The following is a 6,000-nucleotide window of genomic DNA, read 5'->3' as shown; positions in this document are numbered from 1 at the left end:
GGATAGTCTTTTTATCAAATGATCATTATATCTAAAATATATAATGATATTGTCATATTTACTAATAAGAAAATAGAATTTTGACCTAATTGAAAAATGGACAAAATGTTCAAACAGACTATCAAGTGTATAGATGGCAAATAAGCGTGTGAAAAGAGGCTCGGCATCATTACAAAGTAGGAAGAAAAACAATTAAAAATCACAATAAGATTCAATTACATATTCACCAGAATGGTTAAAATTAAAAAAAGACTGAGAAGGAACTTTTGAACCAAACAAAGTGGTGTAGACCCATTTCTCCAGCCTCCTCTCCACTAAGAATGACTGTAAACTATTTACATTGGGTAAGATGCAGCCAAAGTAGAACTCTGAGATATGGTAAAAGGAAGGCAAACTAGTTTAGCAGCCTATGACTACAGAAACAACACAGAAGCAGGATGTCTTATGACCCCCACCCAACTGATAGAGGTGACCCATGTCTCCCTTTTACCAACCCCAACCTAGTAAGAGACAGCAGGTGGGCACCACCAGCGCGGGAGATTCATCCCCAGCTCCACTAACAAGAAGCAATCTGAAGAGCTCTCCAAAAACAAAGCAAAGCAAGCGGAAGGAAGAAAATAATGAAAATAATAAATAGTAAAGATAAAAACAGAAATCAATAAAGTTGAAAGTAACAAATGAGGAAGTCAATAAAATAATGCTGTATCAGATATTCTGAAGAGTCCTATTATAATCATTAAAAATTTGAATTCATGATTAAAAATCTCCTAAACAAAAAATTGTCAAGCCCAGATGGTTTAGCTGAAGAATGCTACCATTCAAATAAGAATTAACATCAATTTTATATAATCTCCTGCAGAAAATATGAGAGGAGGGAACACAGCTCAACTCATTTCATAAGGACATTAGTACCTTGATACCAAAACCAAAGATAGCACAAACGAAGAAAACTACATAACAATATATCTCATGAACTTAGATGAAATTCCTCAACAAAAGATTAGCAAACCAAGTCTAACAGTGTATTAAAAAATGTACATCATGACAAAGTGGGATTCATTCTAGATATACAAAGCACTGGACAAAACCCAACACCCATTCATAAAAAAACTCTTCAGTAAATTAGAAGGAGAGGGATATTACCTTAACCTGATGAAGAACATCTACAGAAAACCTACAGTCAACATCATACTTAATGGTGAAAGACTAAATATTTTTCCCTTAAAATTGGGAATTTTTAGACAAGAATATCCATCCTCATTGCTCTTATTTAATGTGGCACTGGAACAATTAGCCACTGCAATGAGGTAAGAAAAAAAGATGAAAGGCATACATAGAGAAAAGGAATAAATAATATGACTCCTATTTTCAGATGGAATGATTGTCTACACAGAAAATCCCCAAAAATCTAGCAAAAAATAAAATGGAAACATTTAATTTTTAAAATTAAAACAAAAAATACTAAAAATGACTGTGAAAATTTAATTAAAAAAATTTAAAGTTGCTACAACAAAAGTTAAATATTTAGATATACATATAACATTACAGGATCCATATATAAAAAATTATAAAATGGTGATAAAAGGAATCAAAGACCTAAATAAATGGAGATATATATTATATTCCTGGGTTGAGAACATCAACAAAATCTTTACTATGTTAGTTCTCTTTAAGTTGATCCACGTTTATGCAATTTCTATCGAAATCTCAGAAAAGTTTTGAATAAACTTAGAAAAGCCTATTTTAAAGGCACATGACCTAGAATAGCTGAAACAATCTTGGAAACAAAATGGAAAGGTTCACCCCTGCTCCATATTAAAGCTTACTGCATAGCAACTCTATCAAGACAGGGTGGTACTGATAGAGGGATAGACAAACAGATCAATGGAACAAAATAGAGAACTCAGAAATAGACCCACAAAAATACACTCAACTGATTTTTGACAAAGGTGCAAAAACAAATTAGTGAAGGATTGACTTTTCACCAAATGCTGCTAGAGCAATTGAACACCCGTCATATTTCATATTTTAGCAAAAATATGAACTCAACCTAAACCTCATACCTTATTCAAAAAGTAATTCAAAATGTATCATGGACTTAAATGTAAGGTGTAAAAACTGTAAAACATTTGGAAAAAAAAGGGTAAAAATCTTTGGGGTCCTGGACTAGGCAAAGAGTTCTTACATATGACACAAAAAACATAAGCCATTATAGAAAAATTGATAAATTGAACCACATCTTTTTGCTCTGCAAAAGAGTAGGTGTAGAAAATAAAAAGACAAGAGACAAAATAAAAAGACAAGAGACAAAATAAAAAGACAAAACAAAATATTTGCAAACTATGCATTTGATGAACAACTAGTATCTATAGTATATAGAGAACTTCAAAACTTAACAGTATAAACAAACCAACAAAACAACCCAATTGTAAAGTGAAAAAGATACAAACATTTCACTGAGGAGCATACATAGATGGCAAATAGACTCATGAAGAAGTGTTCAACACCATTAATCATTAGGAAAATACAAATTAAAACTATAACAAGATATCACTATACACTTATAAGAATGGCAGAAATAGAAAATTATGACAGCACTAAATGCTGGCAAGGATATGAAGAAATTGGAGCACTTACAAATTGCCAGTGAAAATATAAAGTGGTACAGCCACTCGTGAAAAGTTCATTTCTTATTTTCTTTTCTTTCTCCCTTCCCTTCCCTTCCTTCCCTTCCCTTCCCTTCCTTCCCTTCCCTTCCCTTCCCTTCCCTTCCCTTCCCTCCCCTTCCCTTCCCTCCCCTTCCCTCCCCTCCCCTTCCCTCCCCTCCCCTTCCCCCTCTCCTCCCCTCCCCTTCCCTCCCCTTCTCTTGCCTTCCTTTCCTTCTCTTTCTTTCTCTCTTTTTTTTTTTTTTTTGAGACAGAGTCTTCTTCTGTCGCCCAAGCTGGAGTGCAATGGTGCAATCTTGGCTCGCTGCAACCTCTGCCTCCCGGGTTCAAGTAATTGTCCTGCCTCAGCCTCCTGAGTAGCTGGGATTACAGGCATGTGCCACCAAGCCCAACTAATTTTTGTATTTATATTTTCGCCATGTTGGCCAGGGCAGGAGGTGTCAAACTCTTGACCTCAAGTGATCCACCCGCCTTGGCCTCCCAAAGTGCTGGGATTACAGGCGTGAGTCACCGTGCCCAGCCACATTTCCTGTTTTCTTAAATAGTCGGTATCCTGTTCCATTAAAGTAGCTCAATAGGCCAGGTGTAGTGGCTCATGTCTGTAATCCTAGCACTTTGGGAGGCCGAGGAAGGAGGATCACTTGAGTGCAAGAGTTCAAGAGCAGCCCAGGCAACATAGCGAGCCCTATCTCTCTCAAAAAAAAGTTCAGAAAAATAGTAAAAGCAAAATTGAAAAGTTCATTTCTTATAAAACTAAACATGCAATTATCATGTGACCCAATATTTACACTCTTGAACGTTTGTCCCAGAAAAGTAACTTATGTTCACATAAAAACCTACATGCAAATGTTGATAGCAGCTTTATTCATAATAGCTCAAAACTGTAAACAGATCACATGTCCATCAATGGTGACAACCATTGGTTTCATTGAATAGATTTATCTTTTAAGAGATGTCATATAAGAGAAATGATATAATAAATAGGCAATTGTGCCTGGCTTATTTTACTTAGCATAATGCTTTTGGGATGCATCCATGTTGTAGCATGTATGAGTAGGATGGCTTTTTAATCCTGAGTAGTATTCTGTATTCCACTGTAAGCTTATGCCACAATTTGTTCATCCATTCACAAGTTCATAGCTGTGATACATACATACTGTGGAATACTACTCAGCAACATAAAAATACACCACCATTGATACACAAAATGGGTAAATCTCAAGGGAGTTCAGGGTAAAAAAGTCAATCTCAAAAGGTTACATACTCTGTTATTCCACTTATATAACTTTTTTAAATGATAAAATTATAAAAATAGAGACTAGATTAGTGGTTGCCAGGAGAAAGGAATGAAGGGGTTGGGTAGGAAGGTGGGTGAGGTTATAAAAAGGGCAACAAGAAGGCTCCTTGTAGTTAAGGAACTGTTTTTATTTTGACTATTGTGTAGAGACAGGAACCTATAAATGTGATAACATTTAATAGAACTACATATTAGTTATATAAACACACACACACCTCACAAATGAGTACAAGTAAAACTGGGGAAATCTGAATAAGATGAGTGGATATTGTCAATGTTAACATACTGGCTATGATGTTCTGTAGTTTTGCAAGTTGTCACCATGGGAGAAAACTAGATAAAGGTTATATAGGATCTATGGGATCTCTTTGTATTATTTCTTACAATTGCATGTGAATCTACGATCATCTAAATTAAAATTTCAACTAAAAAGACTGACGATATCAAGTGTGTGTGAAAATGTGGAGAAACAAAAAATCTCATCCATTCCTGGTGAGAATGCAAAATGGTACACCCATTTTTGAAAAGGTTTTGTTAGTTTCTTATAAATTTTAACTATACACCTAGCAACCCAGGAATCCCACTCCTAGATACTACTCAAGACAAATGAAATCACATATTGATATAAATATCTAAACGCAAATGCTTACAGAAACATCTTTCATACTAGCCAACAACTGGAAACAACTCAAATGCTATGAACTTGTGAACGGATAAACAAATTGTGGTGTAAGCTTACAGTGGAATACAGAATACTACTCAGGATTAAAAAGCTATGCTATTCATACTTACTAAAAGATGGATGCATTCCAAAAGCATTATGCTAAGTAAAATAAGCCAGGCATAATCAACTATTTATTATATCATTTCACTCATATGACATCTCTAAAAAGATAAAACTATTAAGAAATGAAACCAATGGTTGTCAGAGGCTGGGGATAAGAGGAGAAAATTGATTAGGTTGGCGCAAAAAGTAACTGTGGTTTTTTTTACTTTTAATGGAAAGAACTGCAATTACTTTTGCACCAACCTAATAAGAACCGTTACTTAAGGTAAAGAGGATCTAAATCAATGAAGGATATAACAACTTCATTGATTGGAAGAGTAAAGATATTAGTAGAAACAAATCAATTCACCCAACACCACATTTATCTGTAGATTCAGTGCAATCCTAATCAAAATTTCAGATTAAAAAAAAATTAAGAAGACTATTATAAAGTTTTATGGAAAGCAGAGGGCCAAAAGAAAAAAAAAAAGCCAAGGCAATCTTGAGGGAAAAAGTGGGAGAATTTATACTATCAGATATTAAACTTATTATAAAGCTACAGTGATTAAGTGGATATAATATTGGCTCAAGGAAGGACAAAAAGTCCAACCTATATAAGAGTACCTGATTTATAACAAAGTTACCACTAAAATGCAGTGACAGATAACTGCTCAATAAATAATGCTGGATTAACTTGATAATTAAGAAAAGTAAAACTATTTGAATATAAAAGAATATCATCATGACCTTGGGATAGGCAATTTTTATACACTAGGACACAAAAAGCATAACTACTAAAAAATACCAGATTAAATAAGAATCTTTGTTTATAAAAATATGTCATTATGAGAGTGAAATGGCAAAGCACAGAATCTAAGAAGACATTTGCATTGCATATGCTATAAAATGACTTAAATCCAAAATATAAAAGAATTTCTACAAGCCAAGAAACTCAAGGGGAAAAAATGTGCAAATTTCTCGACAAGATAGGATATCCAAATGGACAAAAATCATATGTAACAGTGGCTGATTCATTAGTCATCTGGGAAATGCAAATTCAAACCTCAGTGTAATGCTAATATAGAACCAAACAGAAGAAAAGAAAAAGAGGAAAATGAAATACCAAATGTCGGTAAAGATGTAGCGCAATAGAGAATAAAAATTAATAAAACCACTTGAGAAAACTGCTGGGCACTAGTTATTAAAGCTCATCATACACATACCCTAAAATCCAGTAATTTCGTTCATATTATTAAAAGAAATGTATGCAC

Source organism: Nomascus leucogenys, chromosome 7b (genome assembly GCF_006542625.1).
Source record: "Nomascus leucogenys isolate Asia chromosome 7b, Asia_NLE_v1, whole genome shotgun sequence".
Lineage (NCBI taxonomy): Eukaryota > Metazoa > Chordata > Mammalia > Primates > Hylobatidae > Nomascus > Nomascus leucogenys.
The sequence above is the reverse complement of the archived record's forward strand: the minus strand, read 5'-3'. Positions refer to the sequence as shown.